Raw genomic sequence first — 8,371 nt, 5'->3', positions numbered from 1 at the left:
CAAATCAGCAGTTTACGTAAGATAAGGTGAACATAGAGTAGCTACCTGTGGAGCTATTTAACCTTTTATTTGTAGCGATCTACTTAGGTGCAAAAGGAAAGGCAGCTTCTTGCATGACTCAGCTTTCAGCTTTTTTTTTTTTTTTTTGCCTTTTTGGCATAGTGAATTGGGTTCCCAAGTTTTAATTTTCCTTTCAGAATCTGCAGCTGCAACCATGTCCCATGAGTGTGGTAAGGCTTAGGGTGTTTTTGGAGATGAGCAGGCCCGAGTTTTAATCCAACTATGATGCCCAAATGCTAAGTTAATGTTGGACAAATATTTAACCAACCTGATCTTCAGTTTGTCGTCAGTGAATGGGGAATAATAATAATAATAATACCTTCTTTTGATAATTAGAGACAATGCATATGAGATATAAGCACACAGCAGATGTTCCATGGCTGGTAAATATTCTCCCTCTTCTTCTTTGTGTAGCTGTCTGCTTGCTGTGTGTCTATGGAAGTCAGATGAGCATTTGCCCAGAGGCTGGGTAGATGGAGCCCACAAGCTCATAAGAAGAAAATAACTAGAATGGAAACAGAAAATTAGGTGTTCCATATGTTGTAACTCATTTTTGGCTGGAAATTATAGAGACCTCGGTTGGGAGTGTCATTAGATACTTGGAAAGGATGGGCAATGATTAGCACAGGTGGCTGGAGATGAACTCCCTGAACCGGCCCTGACATCTTGTTAGAGACAGAAAAGCTCACATAGGTGTGAGCCTAGAATTTCAGTTAACATGCATTTATTCCGTATCTTGTCATCACAGAGTTGAGTTTTGCAGTCTGCTAAGAAGAGCAAAGAACTTCCCAGTAATATTGAAAGGTAACAGTCCTAAGGACCTTGAAAAGCTACATTTGTTAGGGAGTTTATTGTAGAATAGCACGCTTATTCAGTAAAAGTGGAAAATTACCTTTGTGATTGATTTCACCGGACAGCACTAGTGATCACCCATCATGACTTCCACTTTCGCTTTCAGTCACCTCCACCTGTTGTGCATCTGGCAAAAACAGGAAAATGGCTAATGATTTCTTTCCCCAGATGAGTATTTGTTTTTTATATAAGAATAATGTGACCAGACACGGTGGCTCACGCCTGTTGCATGAAGTCAAGGACCCCGAACGGAGGCCAAATTAATACTTTTATAATTTCTTACACCTGTCTTTACTGTAATCTCTGAACATAAATTGTGAAGATTTCATGGACACTTATCACTTCCCCAATGAATATCCTTGTGATTTCCTATGCCTGTCTTTACTTTAACCTCTTAATCCTGTCTTCTTCTTTGTAAGCTGAGGAGGATGAATGTCACCTCAGGACCCTGTGATGATTGTGTCAACTGCACAAATCGTTTGTAGAGCATGTATGTTTGAACAATATGAAATCTGGGTATCTTTAAAAAAAAGAACAGGATAACAGTGATGTTCAGGTAACACGAGAGGTAACTTTGAACTGGCTGCTGGTGAGCCGGACGGAACAGAGCTATATTTCTCCTCTTTCAAAAGCAAATAGGAGAAATATTGCTGAATTCTTCTTCTCAGCAAGGAACATCCCTGAGAAGGACAATGCGCCCTGAAGGTAGGCTTATAGACAGCCCCTTTTAAGGCGTCCGTCTTTTATGGTTAAAGCCCAAGGGATGAAATAAGCCTCGGTCTCCTGTAGCGCTCCCAGGCTTATTAGGTGGAGGAAAATTCCCGCCTAATCAATTTTGGTCAGAGGTTGTCTGCTCTCAAACCCTGTTTCCTGATAAGATGTTATCAATGACAATGCGTGCCCCGAAACTTCATTAGCAATTTTAATTTCACCTCATCCAGTGGTCCTGCGATCTCGCCCTGCCTCCATTTGCTTTGTGATATTTTATTACCTTGTGAAGTATGTGATCTCTGACCCACACCCTATTTGTGCACTCCCTCCCCTTTTGAAAATCGCTAATAAAACTTGCTGGTTTTACAGCTGGGGAAACATCACGGATCCTGCTGACATGTGCTGTCTCCCGCGGACACCCAGCTTTAAATTTCTCTCTCTTGTGCTCTTTCCCTTTATTTCTCAACCCAGTGGAGACACTTAGGAAATAGTAAAGAACCCACGTTAAACATTGGGAGCGGGTTCTCCCGATAACGCCTGTAATCCCAGCACTTTGGGAGGCTGAGGCGGACAGATCACGAGGTCAGGAGATGGAGACCATCCTGGCTAACACAGTGAAACCCCGTCTCTACTAAAAATACAAAAAATTAGCTGGGCGTGGTGGCAGGTGCCTGTAGTCCCAGCTACTTGGGAGGCTGAGGCAGGAGAATGGCGTGAACCCGGGAGGTGGAGCTTGCAGTGAGCCGAGATCGTGCCACTGCACTCCAGCCTGGGTGACAGAGCGAGACTCTGTCTCAAAAAAAAAAAAAAAAAAAAAAAAAAAAAAGAATAACGTAACTTTAAACAAGTATAGAATAAGAAATCATCTCAACCACAGTAAAGCTCCTGAGAAGAAGTGAGCCAACAGCAATCAGGTCCAGCTGCTGAGGCCACAGGGACTTTTTGTGAGAGGCCTCAGAGACCATCTGAGAGGAAAGGTGTCTGAATGAAGAGTGGGAGAATACCTCAGCCCAGAAGCTACTCCATTTCTTAACCTAAAAACACAGAGGTCTGTGCTTTTGTGTGGATTTGTGCTGGGTCAATGTAGCTAAGCTAGAAATACATTTTCCAGAATTTCCTTTCCTGTATAGCTGCAGGTTACCAGGGGCCCAAGACAAATTCACTGTGAGATTTGCAAGCTGAAACAGCAGTCACATTCTTCTTGCACTCAGAAGGAAATCTAGCCGAGCATTCAGCACGGGTACTCCACAAGTAAACATCAGGGGACGGAGCAGAGAGGGGCCAAGGGCACACTCACTAGCCTCAAGGTTCAGGGTTAGACCCCTGGGTTGGTGTGGTCTGCTGCACGATGTCCCCACAGATCTATCCAGGTCTTTGTCTCTGGAACCTATGAGTGTTACTTCATGTGGCAAAATAAACTTCACAGACACTGCTTAAGATTAAGTTATAGATCTTGAGGCCAGGCACGGTGGCTCATGCCTGTAATCCCAGCACTTTGGGAGGCCGAGGCAGATCACCTGAGGTCAGCAGTTCGAGACCAGCCTGGCCTACATGGCAAAACCCTGTCTCTACTAAAAATACAAAAAAGTTAGCTGGAGGTGGTGGTGCACACCTGTAATCTCAGCTACTTGGGAGGCTGAGGCAGGAGAATCGCTTGAACCCAGGAGGCGGAGGTTGCAGTGAACCGAAATGGTGCTACTGCACTCCAAGCTGGGTGACAGAGTGAGACCACATCTAAAAAAAAAATTAAGTTCTAGATCTATATATGATCCTGGATCGCTGACATAGGCCCTAAATGTCATCACACAAGTGTCCTTATAAGAGGGACAGAGGGACATCTGACTGCGGAAAAGGAAAGGCAATGTGAAGATGAAAGCAGAGGGAGATCTGAGGATGCTACGCTGCTGGCCTCGAAGAGGAGGAAAGGGGACCATGGGCCAAGGAATGCAGCTCTCCAAGCTAGAAAAGGCCAGGAAGCAGATTCTCTCCTACAGCCTCAGGAGAGAGCACGGCCCTACCTTGGTTCCAGCCCAGTAAAACTCATTCTGCACCTTTGACCTCCAGAACTACCAGACAATGTTTGAAGGCACTCAGTTTGTGGGATTTGTTACAGCAGCCCTAGGAAGCTAACATCCCTGTTAAGGTTCAGGGTCGTTCCCAGACAGGGGACTGAGAGTAGGATCCATCCAGCGCTGCTCCGATCTTGCTGTTACCTTCAGGAGATCCCAAGGAAGAGTTTGGAAAAGGGGAGGCTTTGGGTGCGGAATAGTTAAGTGACGTGTCATACAACCACACCAGAGGACGCTGTGTGTATGTGAAAAATGACATCCCATAGAGGTTGGATGATGCAGGGAAATGCTTAGGATGTAATGCCAAACAAAAAGAACAAGGAATTTTTTTAAGTATATGTAGTAGAACTTGACTGTGCTAAAAAGGGGGGCAAGTCCAGGCTGAGAGCAAACAAAACAAAATATTGCAAAATGTACCCAAAGGCTATCTCTGGCTCGGGGGACTCAGGCGATGGCTGTTTACTTTGTACTTTTCTGTGTAGGGTCTCATTTAGGAGGATTCAGTCCTGCAGAACAGCAGCTGCTAAATGAGCAAGTTATAGCCAGAAGATTTTCAAATGTCAGCAGATCAGGCGCTCTGAGATAACATCGGAGGCCTCCCAGCTGCTTGTGGGACCCTCAGGGTTGGACCATGGGAGGGGAGGAGGGGGAAGGAGAGAGTGTTGTAAGAACTAAGGAGGCAAGTTACAGACAATAATTTGCCAGCAAACAGGTTTTCTAACCCGCCTTGCCTGTGGCTGCGCCTTGCCTGTGGCTGCGGCACCGTTCTCTTTTTGCCGAGGGAAGTGGGAATACAATGTTTGCCTTTCCCATTCTCTAGGTCTCTGAATTGTTGGGAAACACACATCCAGGCCAAAAGCAGGCTCATTTTAGCAAGCACGATTTCACACTGCTGCCAGCTGGGGCTGGATGGGGCTGGCGGGCACGGCAGCCTTCTCCCTGTCTCCAGACCCGGGCTGAGACTACGCCACTGACTCCAGGCTGGAAGGTGACTTTTATCTCCAAAAGAGCTGATCCTAGTTCTCTTGTTCTCCACGTGGTTTAGACACGAAGAAGCCCAGGACTGGAGGAAGAGAGAGTAGTGCCGGCAGATCGCTGGGTGAAGCTGTGTCTATCTGGTGCCACCGTGAGTAATACATTGGCAGGGTCCTGTGTCCAGAGAAGCCCTGGGCTGCCCAGCGGAGATAGCTGTCAGGACGGACCCTTCTAAACCAGAAGCATGAGTCTTGGCTGCTGGGTGAGGAGCGGATCTGCCAGCTCCAGGCAGCGGGATCAGAGTGAGGAAGGGGCTTCTCCAAGCCTTGTGCTAATGGGAATTAGGCTGAGAAGGGACTTCCAACCTAGTAGAGGTTGGCTGGAGGCCTGGAGCAGCAAAACTGTCTTTTGGCACTAAAAATTAATAACGTGGAAAGCTGAGAAAGAACGAGGCTGTGAGCCTGCCTACCAGGCAGCCTGGGCAGAAGTCAAAGAATTCTATTTTTATCAAGAAGTGCCACGTTCTATTACACTACTCTAAAAGAGATGCTCATTTTTAACATGGCAAGGAAGTCTCAGTCAGGGGTAGCTCTGAAAGGAAAGGTCTGAGTTGCAGGGTATGTGTGCTCATATGTATATGTGCATATGTGTGTGTACATCTGTGTGCATGTGTGTGCATACATATATAATATATAAATATATTTAAATATAAAAATATATAAATATATGTATATACATAAATATATCTAAATATATGTATATAAATGTATACACGTGTGTGTGTGTGTATATATATATATGCATGCATGTGTACATGTGTGAGCACCTACAGGCGCTGTTCAGAGAAGCCAGAAAACGTGACTACAGAGATTTTTAACACCTGCAGCCTGGCTGGATTGGAGGCATGTGCCTGCTGGTCACTTGCCCTAGGCCAGATAAACAACCCAAGCGTCACACCCAGGACCCTGCATATTCACTGCAAACTCCAGAGGTCCCCAGTTGAGCTCACTGTCCTCCTGTCCAAGTCTGCCCCTCCTGTTCTAGGTCCCACTTAGCCCTGCACAAACTGAGGCACATCCGAGATGCTGGTTTCCCCTTGCCCTGCATTCAAAGTGGGGCCAAATCCTCTCCACCCGTTCCTCACCTCCCTCTTTGACCCACCATCAAAACAAACAGGACACACTACCATCTACCACACTCTCCTCATTTGCCCCCTTTCCTCACCACGCACGGGCTACCTGAACCCCGCACCTGAGCCCCATCCCTAAGCATCGTCCTTCCTTCCTCCTGGTCTTGTCCTTCCAAATCTCAGCAGCCACCATGGCTTCCCAGCTCCGCCCACTGATGCCCCAAAACAGGGCGGACTCTGGACAAATGTGATAGAATAACTTCCCGCCTCTATCTCCTCCCTACCTCCTAAACTCTATGAAAATGACAGTAAGGGAATGAACAAAATAAAAGCTGTTAACCCACAGGGATGGAGAGAACATGACCTCAGGCAATGGCAGACAGGATCAAAGCACCCAACACTTGGGAGCAGCCTCAGAAGAGTTGAGGACAGTGTATGGTAAAGCTGAAGGGGGTGTGGGAAAGTGGAGGGGCAGGGTGGGCATCGAGAACAGAGACTCTCCAATAAATCCTGGGTTTGCAAACATCAGGCACCAAGAAGAACTGGCACTGAAAGCATGAGGTTGACTGAAAGTCAGTATACTGGCTGGGCACAGTGGCTCACACCTGCAATCCCAACATTTTGGGAGGCTGAGGCAGGAGGATCACTTGAACCCAGGAGTTCAAGACCAATCTGGTCAACATAGGAGACCCCCATCTCTACAAAAAATAAATTAGCTGGACATGGTTGTGTGTGCCTGTAGTCCCAGCCACTTAAGAAGCTGAGGCAGGTAGACTGCTTGAGCCTAGGAATTTGAGGCTGCAGTGAGCTGTTATCATGCCTCTACACTCTAACTTGGGCAACAGAGTGAGATTCTGCCTCTAAAAATGAAAGTCAGTATACAGTTACCAGCTAGCACCCCAATCCATTTCCCTCACCTGCTCAAGCAGACCACACCCCTCCTCCCACCTCCCTCAGGAGACCCCAAATGATTGTGTGGTGAAACCACACCTGTCCAGTCTTGAGGGCACAAAGCTCAGGGGAGGAAAGGGTGGGATCCCAGCTGAAAGTGGGGCTGTGTTTAAGGGAAACACTACATTGTGAACTGCGGGGGCCTCTGCTCCCTTCCCTCCTGGCAAGTCCACAGCCCTCGCAATCGCTTAGGATGGAAATGGAAAGGTTCATTTCTGGAGAAACTGAAGGTGCCAGAAGGAGATACTCTGCCCGTTGATATCTGGGGATCCCCAACAAGAAGTTGGGCTCATCATTTTCGCTAGTCAGGGTTCTTGAGAGAAACAGAACCAGTAAGATAGACAGATGACAGATGGATGGCTGGATTGGTCGATAGACTGACAGGTAGATAGACAGAACACATAGACTGATGGATATAGATTTGTTATCAAGAATTGGCTCATGTAATTATGGAGGCCAAGAAGTCCCATGATCTGCCACCTTTAAACTGGAGACCCAGGAGAGCCGATGGTGTAAGTTCTAGTCCACAGAGAAGAGGAGACCAACGTTCTAGCTCAAGTGTTCAGGCCAAGAGAGCAAATTCTCCTGCCTTTCTGTTCTATTCAGGCCTTCAAGGGTACGGTGCCCGCCCACATTGAGGAGGGCAGCTTGCTTTATTTAGTCCATCCATTCAAACGCTAATCTCATCAGGAAACACCCTCTTAGGCACACCCAGAAATAATGTTTAACCAATTAACTGGACACCCTAAGAACCCGTCAAATTGACACATGAAATTAATTATCACACCATCCAATTACTCTCCAAAAAAGCACTCTAGGTGACAATCCCACCCACATACAGTTTGAAAAGTTCCTAAGAATCTGCTCTGATCTTAAAAAGAAACAATAGTTCAGGAGAGATTGAGGAAGAAAGTCAGAAACAAACTAATTGGGGAAAGTAAAAAAAAAAAAGTATCTGCAGAAAATTAAAACAAGGGAGAAAATACAACCTTCAAAAATTAGATATAATATGCTCAGAAAGAAAACAGTAGAGCCCACACATCAAACAACAATGGAATGTTTTTTTAAAAAGGGAACAAAAGAAGGCTCTTAAGATTTTTTTAAGGCATGAGCAAAATGAAAAATTCCTCGACCAAGAGTTGAAGAGAGTAGAATGAAAAGACAAAAAGATGGAAAACAGGAAGAAAGAGATCAGATAATTAGAGGATCAAGGCAGTCTGGCATCTGACTCCAGTGTGTTCCAACATAAATAAATAAAAGGTGCAGGTGCAACAGCACAACTCCAGAGGATGCCATTCATAGAATATGGGGTGAACAGTGCCCTGGAGTCAGACGCTGCAGAAGCCCTGATCTGAGGGAGAGAAATCAGGCAATCAATGCTACAGATATTTTTGCAAAGCCAAAGGACACACGTTTCCAAGTTGAAAGGGCCAGTGAATACCCAGCACAGTGGGTAAAAGAGACTCACACTAGAGCACATAATTGTCAATGACAATCAGAGGCTGAATGCAGTGGCTCATGCCTGTAATCTCAGCACTTCAAGAGGCTGAGGCTTCAGAATCCTCAGAAGTTGGGCTCACCTTCTGTATTAGTCAGGGTTCTCCAGAAAAACAGAAACAATAAA

The 8,371-nt window shown here is 46.1% G+C and overlaps 1 long non-coding RNA gene across 1 annotated transcript in view; it reads right to left on the bottom strand.

The window, feature by feature from the left end:
- Positions 1 to 379: 379 nt before the first annotated feature.
- The window catches only part of LOC141406919 (uncharacterized), a 44,893-nt gene continuing 36,901 nt past the window's right edge, over positions 380 to 8,371 (bottom strand). Inside the window, exons 5-6 of the long non-coding RNA XR_012416093.1 lie at positions 953 to 1,039; positions 380 to 565 (exon numbers count right to left, since the gene is read on the bottom strand). This is a non-coding gene — a long non-coding RNA (uncharacterized lncRNA). The remainder of the gene's footprint in view (positions 566 to 952; positions 1,040 to 8,371) is intronic.

Source organism: Macaca fascicularis, chromosome 7, assembly GCF_037993035.2.
Source record: "Macaca fascicularis isolate 582-1 chromosome 7, T2T-MFA8v1.1".
In the NCBI taxonomy this organism is placed as follows: domain Eukaryota; kingdom Metazoa; phylum Chordata; class Mammalia; order Primates; family Cercopithecidae; genus Macaca; species Macaca fascicularis.
The sequence above is the reverse complement of the archived record's forward strand: the minus strand, read 5'-3'. Positions and strand labels throughout refer to the sequence as shown.